Genomic DNA, 12,250 nt, shown 5'->3' on the forward strand with positions numbered 1-12,250 from the left:
CTTATTATAATAATACATTTTTTTTCTAACTATTGTAATTATAGTACGAGAATGATTGATCGGATGTGATGATAATCGATCAAAAAGCGTTTCGCACTCTTCCACTTTTGATAGACTATAAATAAAATTAAATTCTCTTATCAACTTGAACGTTTGAGCTAAACTAAGCACAACCTATAATTTCATGAAATTTAGACATGCCAAAGTTGAGTAATCTGAACAGGAATCTGGTTTTTGGCATTGGATCAACTTACCTTGACTTGTTCACGAGAAAATAACTTTCATTAAATACTTTATCCTGCGTTTTATCCAATTATAAATGACTGCGGTAAGCTTATTAGAGCCTGATAACTTTTCACAACAGTTTCTTATTACAAGAGAATAGGAAATTTAAGAACAAAAATTAGTTTGTCGAAGGAACGGGGTTCGAAGCATTTGAGATAAGCATTTCGATCTAGTTGCACTGTTTATAATGAATAATGACCTGGTTTTGGTCGGGGGAGGCAGACATGTACTGGTTTTAGAACTTGTATTACGCCACTGTTGCATAATTCGCTCTTGTGCATCTAGAGTTGGAGGCGGTTGGGGTTTCGACTCTGATTGAATATTGCGCAACTTTCCAACCTTCTTAACAAGAAACTCTCTTCCAATAAGGCCTACAAACTACATGAATAATATCTAGACAATAACAGAAATAACAACCAATCATTATAAAGAGCTCAGAAACCAAATTGGATACACAATTTACAAAAATTATAAGGAAAAGTGAACATTTTTTCCAATCCTAGATCTCGTATCTGAACTTTGTCTTGTTACATGTAATACACTTTCCTTATTTGTTTCGTGCCAATGCTTTCTCACAATAGGAGTGAATGATTCATTAATATAAAGAAGATTAACTTTCTACGTTGAATTTCTGAGAAGGGATGTTGTGGTAGATATCCATTTTGGGTGATAACGACTTTTCAAAACCACTACTTTATTTAAAAATAAAATACCATAGTTTTGGTTTGTTACACCATCATCTAACTCCAGTGAACTGAAAGCTTCAACATTGAGCAGCAGGATGGGGAAGCCCCACGATTGGCCCTTAGCTGTTGACCAATTGCGGTTGAGTTCCACTGTCATTGGCAGATATATTTAGGTACCTGGGCGTGCCTAGTCCGGCCAATGACAGTAGAGCTCAAATGTCATTGGTCTACAGCTAGCGGCCAATTGTAGGAGTTCACCCATACAACAATTTACAACAGAGTTTATTTTGCTGCTCAATGTTAAAGCTTTCAGATTGATATGATAATGATGTAACAATCAAAACTAGTATGTCAAATTGTTTTCATTCGATAAAGAAGGTAGAGATCTGGCTCTAGAATAGCTTCCGTGTAATAGAAAGGGAGAGTTATGAAAAACAAGTATTATTTCCATCTATAAAAATAATATAACTAATGAAATAGAAGATCTCAAAATTTAAAGCCTTCTACTTGAATCGACTTGACAAAAATTTTGAAAATGACAATTATGTCATTCGAATATTGTAGACATGTCAGAATATTGTAAAAGTTAACAAAATTTCCTTAGTACTGTTTGTACTCATGAATCAGAGACGAATATGGTAAGAGAATAGTTATAAAAGAGCACCCAAAATCATTTTATATTTCTCCTTTGATGTGAAGAGTTTATAAAATTAGATTGGAATCAATTTGAAAATATAATCAAATTTCAATGTATTTTTGTAAACTTCAAAATAAAATCCATAACGACATTGGGGTTTATCAGACATGATCATTTCCAGAGAGTTGCCTTTATTTATATTTTGATGAATCAGTAGTTCTGTGCTTCTTGATAATCAACTAGACTTGTAGACCTTATCAACAAAACAGATCATCAGTATTTATGAAACAGATCCACTTATGTTCGATAGTACGGAAATAAAAAGATGGCGATCTCGCAAACGAAGCTACTTGAAAGAATAATATCTGTTCAGATCTCTATAATATTTCGAGTGGCACACATATCTATAAGTTATCGTTACATTTGACAAGATAAGTTACTTGAAGGAGACTACCAAGTTCCCTTCCCCGACAGAGAGCGCTTGTTTGTTATTTTATTCAAAGATTTTTGATTCTTATCCAACTTCCATAGCAATTTGGTTTGATTTATCGCTGGTACGTTATTCCTCATAAATCATTCATGAAGATTACTCACGTTCATAGTTTGAGCTTCACTTATTACCCATTCGATAGCATGTATCTTATCTTCTATTTTCTTCTGCTATCCTACTTTCTTACAGGAATTCCGAAGGAAATAACTTGATGGATCTTGTATCATAAAGTAAACTCTTTGATAGAACATTCGTTTTTCATGTTAAAAATGTTGATGTCTCTAAATATGTTTAGATCATCCATTATGAAAGGGAGTATTTCAAAACTCACTAAATTCACCTGAACAACATTTTCCCTACACAATTATTATCAATCAAGAGAGAATTGTTAATGTCCTACTTGAATACATTATTTATGAGGAACATAAGATTTTCTGTATCTATTTATATCTTGAGTGAGATAGAGATCTTAAAAATATTGATTGCTCATTACAGATTTCTCAAAGATTATATGGAAAAATCTTGAGTACAGAAAGTATAATGCTGCAATAAGGAAAAGAGTGGAAAATAAGAAATAAGGAAAATAGAAAATTGTGGAGCCTGATAGTGAGCAGATTATAATATCACATGAACTCACAAAAAATTGATATTCTTCAACCTGAATAATAACTATTGTAAATATGTGAAATCTATTTAATGTCAACCAGAAACGTACCATATTTAGAGAGGCTTTTGTTCAATTGTGAATGTGAATAAAGCTTTATTATTATAAGGAAAAGAGTTTTGAAGTATGTATACTAATAAAATATAGATAGAATGATTACTTTGAATAAAGGATGAAAATAAATTTTCTGAATAAATTAATGGTTTGAATTTGTACGAATCTAAATGACTTTTATAAGTTATTCACATTTTTTATGTTCAATAACAAATCAATAACTTTTTCCTGGTTTAAAATTTGAGAATGAAGTTTTTATTACAATAATTATCTTAATCACAAAATCAGTACAGGTAAAACCACGTTGTTCGACCGATTGAGTGTTAATGATTGAGTTTGATTGTAATCTTCAATTGATTAACAATTCATCAATAATACCAGCAAGTTTGCAGGAAAATGAGGTCGCTTCCTTTCATGTTTTTATAAATCAATCAGCATGAAAAAGTTGTTTGGAATAATAACTTGACTGTTCTACATTGTGAGACTTGTTTTCCATTGAGATTAAATGAAAATAAACATAATAATATCGTAATCAAGTTGATCATAATATTCTACTGTAACATTAAATTCATCAATATTATCAGAAGTTATAAACAGTTCAATCACTCCAAGTAGTAGATATATGAACGAATGCGATTGATTGAACATTATTATTTTTGTAACTGGAAGTTATTAGGATCATCATGTTCTAATTCCTAGTCATCTCACAGTATTTTCAAAAGATCATCTTTTGAAAATAAGGATACTTACATCATAACTTCATTTAAATGGAAATGGAAATGGAAAGCATCATACCTGTAACAGATAATAAATGAAATATTTATTAGCTATTACAATGGAAGAACACTATGGATATGAACATTAAGAAAAGTATTTGAAGAAATAAATATTATCTGTCGGAAACAATGTCTGACTGCTGCGTCATCATAATGAGTCCCTGCTTGACAAATACATAGAAAAATTGAGAAATCACAGAATCGATTCTTTCGTTGTGAAACCTTGAAACCCTCCCTCATTTTATCTCTTCAAGAAATGTTTCTATGACACAGGATTAGTCATATTTAATAAGTAAAACTGTTTCTCAAAAATATTTTTCCAAACTACCATGCTATCATTGTTCGCACAACATCGACCTGTAAATAAGTTTATTCTTTTCTCTGTTCGAATGGTAGGCCCCATTCATTGTTATCCACATATCATTCCCAAAACAATAGAACAATGGAACGTTGTGTCGAACAAAGACCTCTGTAAATACGTCGACCATTTTTACGACTTCTCTTTAAAAGTAGAATTAAAATACATTATTTACGAAATTGGTGCAGCAATAAAATAAATTAGTCGACTGATGAATGGTCCATATACGTCACTTAAATGTGATTCAAACAATGGGGTCGATAATAATAATTTATAGTGGGAAATATGTATTTTTCAATTTACTAAACAGTGATGTGGAAATTGAGCTTGAAAATACAAAACCATTACTGTAGTCAACGGCTATAGCCATTGTTCTATATAACGTTTTAAAATGAAAAATTGAAAATTCTTCAGGCTTAGTTGAATATCCCTGATAATCTTCTGATATAAGTAATGGAATTTTTCTTCTACTGACAAAGAACTTTCGAACTTGGAGGTTTTTTGACAGAAAGTAACAAATAGACAAATCTTCTAAATCAGCTCAAACTCAGCAAATATATTGATCCACTTTGACAAGTGAACTCATTTCGCCTGAAGCCAGTTCCCTTGGCTCTTGAAAGCCAACTCTCAATGATTAAAATGAAATTTCAACAATCTGAACTAGTTTGAGCCGGCGGGGAAAAGAGACGGGCTCTGGAAAGAGAGGGATTGAAGGAGGATTGGGGAGTTGGAAAACTGTGGTTGATGACGGAGTGCGAAGCAGGAAGGGGGGAAATCCTATTCAGAATTGAAAATTGATTTCAACCGAAGTGGAAATGGCTTTTATAGAACATACAGAGGAAGAGGCTTGCAAGTAAATCGGGAGAAATGAACTTGCGACATGAACCTCATCTTTTCCTTGAAATTCCCTCTCCAACATTTTCTGGTGACTCATCTTCTCATCCACACATCTACTCTTTCAAAAATTTAGTTTTAGGCTAACAAAAAATGAAAGGCTAGACCTCTAGAGGCACTGTTTGACGTCAATTTCAAAAACATGAGAACTTTTCTATCTCACCATTTTCCAATGCTGAGACGATCTACAATAATTTTCCAGTCAGAATATTATGGTTCTACATAACACTTACAACACTTGCATTTTCAATAACGCCTTAAAAAATCAAAGGAAAGGCTCCCGAGAATTAGTATTAGAATACTGAAGTTGCCAGTTTAAAAATAATGTTATATTTTTAGTGAAAAATATGAACATTATGAAAGTTTTCCATGTTACTATACCGTTTTATTTCAATATACGAGTAGATGTCATGTGATACTTCACTCGATATTCCATGATAATTGTTCGAAGAAAGCCTTTCTGATTTATGAATGTTCTGGTCTCAATTTTTCATTTACAATATATTAGATGATTGAATAATAAGATCATAGTGATGGAGTTTGATAGCGGTTTGATAACAATTTGATAGCGGTTTTATCCTCCTTCATTTCCCATTGCTAATATGATATGAGAATAAATAGTAATTACCTTTTGAAACTCAAGATGGAATTAAGAGAATGATGTATGACGCAGCCTCACTTCCAAATTGAAGAACACAATCTACTAATTATTTCATAATTCTCAGTTTCATCTATTGATTCTAATCATCTTAAAAAATTACGTAACGCCTCATAAAATCATGGTTCAATCAGCATAATATTCAACGATTCGACACAGCTCATTACTTCTTTTGCATGAGCTGATTCATTTCGAATATTTCAATAGATTTGAAACCTCATGGAAAAAATCGCTTAGAAAAAACATAGTTCCGTGTTTAGAAAAAAACCAACAAGGACGCCGGCAAATTATTTCAATGAAAATAGTAATATTCTTTTCCGTGCTTTGATAATATTGATTTACCACACAATTTAGATGAAAAGTCTATAAAAGGAAAAATGTTCATTTGATTATTCTATATGGCGGCAATCCAATTCATTTTATGACACATGAAACATAAATTTCTACTTGGCACGCAAGATTTGATTACTAAAGAACTATACACTATATCTTATCGAGTAATTAACATGAACCATGAGTCATGATATAATTGACATCATAATAAAGGTATTAGTAGTATTTCATGGAACTAATTTTTGTAATCATAATTTCACGATTCTCGATATTATTACTTTAGGAGCAATTCAAACTCATTGGACATAATAATATCAACTTATAATGTGAACTGTATAAGAAGGATTATCTGCAGAATAGATTATCAATAAATCGATTCTACGAGTTGAATCGTGTAGGTAAACTGTTGATAAAATAATATATTAAAAATACAAGATTATCATAAGATAGAAGAGTCTTTTTGTAATAGTATAGATACTATTATCATAATTTGTTACCATATAATAGGATAATATGGTTAGTAATTATATCTGGGGTAAGCTGAATGGTATGCATTAAGCTTGGAAACTGAGTTTGTTACAAGCCGTTGCATCAGCCAAATTATAAAAAAGTCTAGTTTCTAATTTCAATCTACAGATTCAATATAAGTTTCATCATATTCATGACATTCAGCTCCTTTTAATGTTCTTATTGGGAGATATGATTATATTATCTTAATTTTGAATCAATCCATTCAAACTCCAAATTTAACTGAAAAGCACAAGAACTGAAATACACTAAATAGAAGTGAAGTTATAAAACACTCAATCAAACACAGTCTGGAAATTTCTAACATCAAATAAACAGCTTAATAGCTAGTGTTGAATTTCTGTGTCAGAATTGAAATGAAAATCTCATTTCCACATTGTTAGGTGGGAAGAGAGAGAGACATCAGTCAACATTAGTGTGGCTGTGACAGAGACAGAGTATGTGAAATTGGAACATGAAGGTTTGAACATTCTATTTTTCTTCTTTTACTATCTTCTTCCTCGCAGTATTATTTCCTCTTTCCATTATTCCATTTTCATTATTTCTTTTTTATTATAGGCTTATCACACTATTCAATTTTGCCTCTCCACTCAGTTTCTCCTTCTCTCTTATTCTATTCTCTCTCAAACTGCTGACCCCTCCCTCTCCCATTCGCTAATGTCTGCATCAAGGAAATCCATCGTCGGTGATTCCGCGAAATTTCCTATTAAATTCGAATAATCCCGTTCGCTTGGGAGATGGGGGAACGGCAGCAGCCATTTTGAAAAAGGGTGAAATATCTCTTCTCCCTCTTCTGATTCAAAAAAAGCATACGCGCGCGCACACTGAAACATTTCAATTAACTTTTAAAATGATGTTGGAGATTGCATTCTTTGATCTTCCAGAACAATGAATTTCAATTTCATACTTGTATAAATATGTATATTATGCTATGAAATGAGAATTCACATAGGCCTCCAAGAAAGGGAGCAAGTTCAGAGGTATAAAGAGGTTGAAACTTGAAGATTTACATAACCTTTCTGAATTTTGCGAACTTTTGGATTTACAAGTTATACCTGAGCCAGAATAAGAATCCTCCACTTTCAATCTACATGGAAAAAATTTGAAGTGATGCCATTTCTTCCAGAATTTATTTCGGTTGCTTCGAATAGATAATTTAGATTTTGTATAACATAATATTATTGCGAGTTCAAAAAATACTACAGGAAGATTACTTGATAACACAGATAAAAAATGGAAGTTATGAGGAAAACTTATAGAAAAATGAAGAAAGGAGATTGAATTTATAGGACATTCAATTTATGTTTATCAACTGAACTGAATAAATTACATCCATGTTATGAGATAATTCAGTTTTCCTCAATATTATATAAATTGGAGAACCCAGAACATCAATCTAAGTAGATATTAAAGCGAGAGAAGCTTTTAAATTGAATTAATTATTATCATTTCTTGAGATTATAATAATTGTAATGATTCAGGTTGTTGAAAGTATTTTCTATGACAGACACCTATTATCAGGATTGGTTGAATAGCTTTTAACAGATATTCAATAAATTAAAAGAATGTCAGTTTCATGAATATTGTGATAATTTGTTCATGAATGTGTTTATAAATGTATTCAGGATCAAACATATATAAAAATACAATTCAAAAATAAAATTGAACTTATCATACACTCATTCATCATGTATCTCCATGTATTCTATTGAATTTACATGCGTTAATTTTATTATAGCCTAGTGATGCTTGCAAATCTTAGAAGTAAATATATATCATGAGATAGAATATGTATCATAGAATGAAAACAACTTGCATCACTTGGATTCGATTTAATCCAGTAAATGATTTATCTCGAATATTTCACTGGTATTACAGTTTGAATCCTGAATGAGCAACAAATCAATTAGCTTAATTGAAGCATTTCACAGTAGAAGTGGTTAGGCTTCTGACATACGTACTACGAAGAGTAGGACAAATTTTCAAGCAAAAGGTAGAAACACTCAATCGGAGTGGGAGAACGATGAATAGCTTGTGAATAAGAGAAGTCCCGTTGATTCAAATGCCCGATGGAGATGCTTGACTTTGAAAAGATAATATTTGCACAGATGTACAGAACAGGTAGATGAGCGTTTCTCAGCATAGAGCTCATACCATGAGCGGTCAGGGGGGTAAATGAGAGGGGGGTGGTGATGAGGGGCACTCTGCTTTGTTCGGATCTCTTATTCGAAACAGAAACCTCCGACAATAATGAAGCTGTTCAAAATTAACGTAATAAAATAGCGAAAATCTGTTTTAAGATAGAGAGCGAACAGTTTCCAGAATTGCGCGTCGCAACTTGAATATAACTTAATAATACAAACTGAAATTGCTTTGTTCCACTTGTAGTATTGGAAGATTTATGGAACTAATTTCAAGTTATCCAATATATAACTCTGTGTCTGTGTGCTGAATGAATCCAGTGCACGAAAGTTAGGAAGCCATTGGCAAGTTGATATGACTCCGGTGGTTTCTCTCATGACTCATTTCTCTCTTGATCACTATCTCTTTCTCTTTCTGCATTTCTATGAATTTTCTCATCATGATTTACTCCTTCACACTCTAAATTTTTTCTTGTAAATGCATGTCTCCCTTTCCCAATGCAATAATTCTAAATATTCAAATCGGAATCTTATGATACATTATAATGTATTCATTGGAATACAGTATCCATAAATTGAGTATCTATGATTATATACAGTATCCATGAATTGAGTAATTGGATATTATATTTATGTTGAGAATCGCGATGGAAAATCAATAAGCAATTTTCATTTTGTGCGAAAAGCTGTTGGAAATTTTATATAAAGTTCAAACTACTGTACCTTCAAATAATATAATTCAACTCCACTGGATAAAACTTCCAGGATTCATACGAGTGAAATATTGTCCTATCCAATTTAACTAAATCCAGGCTGTACAAATTTTCAGAATATTTATTGTTTGTAAAGATAGGAGTACATCATGTATGTATAGTGAGATCCACGTTATAATGACAGTGGATTAAGATGGGAGAACAGCGTTGCCGATTCTCTGCCTTGATTAATTATCTTTCAAAACAGATTTGGCATCGTTGCGGAGATAGAAAAGGATAGTACTACCTGCTTTGTCGAATGATAGACAAGGTTAGCAACACCAAAGTTGATCAAATACTGTCATTATAACGTGGACCTCATTATAGTCTCCTGTGGTGAATTCGAACTGAATAAGAACTCAATTCAAGTTAATTTTAGAATTTATCGAAAAGTAGGTTCAAATAACTGTAACCCTTTTTGTTCTACTCGAGAATATTCCAAATTGTCCATTTTTTTGAATCCAACAATTTTCTAAAAGTATAAGGATTCTCAAGAGTATAATAAGGGTAAACTAGGAGTTGACTGATGAATTCTAATGAGTTTGCTTATCACTTACATTTCACTCTATAGCGGATACATTTCGATCTGTATGAAATTTCCTTTGTCTTATCACACTAAGAATGATACCAAGAGATGGGATTTGTATAATTTGATCGAACGAACGAGTTGAATAAATCATCAAAAGCATCGTCAAGTTTCCCATATTCATTACCGTTCAAAACTATAACTTATTCCTCATAAATCAACATTCCAGTGGAAACTCTACCTTTATGAAAAGGAATAATTCTCCCGAGGATTATTAAAATAATAAATTAGGTGAGCTGAAAGTTCAGAATATTGCAGAGGGTGAAGTGAACTTTAATTGGCGGGTCGATGGCTGATACTAATTGGACGAAGCTTCGCAAGTTGAACTGGAAAAAAGAATGAATTCCGAGTTGGAAACCCTCAACTCTCGATTTTAATCAATCCGGTCCTTCCTCAATGTGATGTGAATCCACTCCACTGATAGAATTTATATGCTGTGAGGAACAACTTCTATAGGCACATTTGATGAGGTTCATTTCTCCATAATCGAATTGATATGAGATTTCAATTCATTTCAACCTGTACATTACTAGATAATGTACAGGTTGAAATGAAAATATCACAAAAAATTTGAATTCAAAAACAATTCTTCAAATCGAGCCTTTGCAAGTAACTAGATTCACTAATTAACGTATTTGCTTGCTTGCTTGCTTTTATCACTGTAGTTTACTTCACTGTTTCTTCATTAGTGTTGCGATAACGAGTTATAGTTATTTCAAAATGCAGTCAATGCTAAACCAAACCAATATACTCGTAATAGAGTTATTTGTAAACTAGTACAGTATATGAGGGTCAAAATACCTACAACATGAAAATGATTGTTAAGAATATTGGTGTGAATAATACGATTGGACGGGAGGAGATGCTGTGTTATTTCTTCATAATTGGAAGAATGAGACGTTGAAGTTTAAACAAATTTAGTTGTATTGGCGACATCAACGTCTTATTCTTTCAATTGAAGTGAATATCAATAAGCGAATCAGCATTGAATAGGGGCAGTGCTCTATATCTCCATTCATAATGATTCCATGAAAAGGTACAAAATTTGCAATTCTTGAACACTTTCTTATAAAATAGATATTGCAAACCGAGAAAGAAAATGTATAATTTCTCAATATGTGGGTTTCAAAAAAGATATTTCTTGTACAAGAATATTAAACTTACACTGATAGCCATCAGCCTGCTATAAAGGTGCATTCTCGTTTGTGCGTAAATTTCTGCAGTCGACGACGACAAGCATTGTTGACATTCATGTTGTCCAAATTTCAAGTGTGCTAAAACAGCTGATCAAATAACTTTTCATTATTTGAGTTTATTATTGAAGAATCAAAACATTTCTAATAATATCATTATTGACATTTGAAAGTATAAATTTAACCTCCCTTATTAAAACATAATCGAACATAATCTTTTAAGTTATTTAGACAAATTGAAATCTACCCAATCTGGGATCCTCACCCGGTCCTGGTCGACGACGGAATTTGAGCACAAACGAAAACCCAGCTTAACAGTTGAAAATGTATAGAATATGACATCAAAATAACCTCGATATTAGAAAAAGAATTTAGAAAAAATGGAATTCAATGTAAATTTTCCAGCAATGGACTTGGTAATTACAGTACATTTGTAACTGTACTTAAATAAGTATCGATTGATATCATTGTTTCAATTCAAGTGGGTTCACCTTTTTCAGAATTCAAACTAGGTAGTACGGTACTAGTTTCCAACGATGTAGCTTGGGAGTACTACTCCAACACTTATTTCAAGAACTTCATAGGATAATAGCTGCTACTTCTACTATTATTTGGAGCTTTTCAATTCGTAGCTATTACTTGGTAATAAGCAAGCTGCTGCCTCACAATCCATCCGAGCAGAAAGTTGACGTGACGGAAACAATTAACGGTTCTTCAAGCATTTAATTTAAATCATATTTTTTCTCTCTTATTTGAGACACACAGCAGATATACCGTTGCTCTTCAAAAGTGGCTCGACATGAAATCTTGCCTGCCATTAAATGCACACCACCGTTAAGAATAGTGGATGAATGAGTGGATGAATGAATGAATAACGATGCTGCTGATGAATGTTTGCGTTTCTATGCCTCTTGAGCAAGGAGGTCAGTGAGCCTGATAGCATCTTATTAGTTTTATTCTTATTAGTTAAGTATAAATCAAAGAAGGTACAACAATAAATCTAGATACTGTATCTTAAGGATTAATATATTATACATAAACTTTCAGATTTGTATTGAACAGTACTACCTCACGTAGGATCGTATTGATTAATGTTGCTTACTTGTTGTATGATTCAGTTGCTTAGTAGCTATAGGTCCACGCTATAGTTGCTATAGGTCCACGTTATAATGGCAGTGGAGAAAGATAGAAGAAAAACGTTGCCGAACCTCTGTT

The 12,250-nt window shown here is 32.3% G+C and overlaps 1 protein-coding gene across 7 annotated transcripts in view; it reads right to left on the reverse strand.

The window, feature by feature from the left end:
* Positions 1-12,250, reverse strand: part of LOC111045952 (thymocyte selection-associated high mobility group box protein TOX) — a 285,369-nt gene that overhangs the window by 110,674 nt on the left and 162,445 nt on the right. The gene's annotated exons all lie outside the window — the stretch shown is intronic.

Source organism: Nilaparvata lugens, chromosome 10 (genome assembly GCF_014356525.2).
Source record: "Nilaparvata lugens isolate BPH chromosome 10, ASM1435652v1, whole genome shotgun sequence".
Classification (NCBI taxonomy): Eukaryota; Metazoa; Arthropoda; class Insecta; order Hemiptera; family Delphacidae; genus Nilaparvata; species Nilaparvata lugens.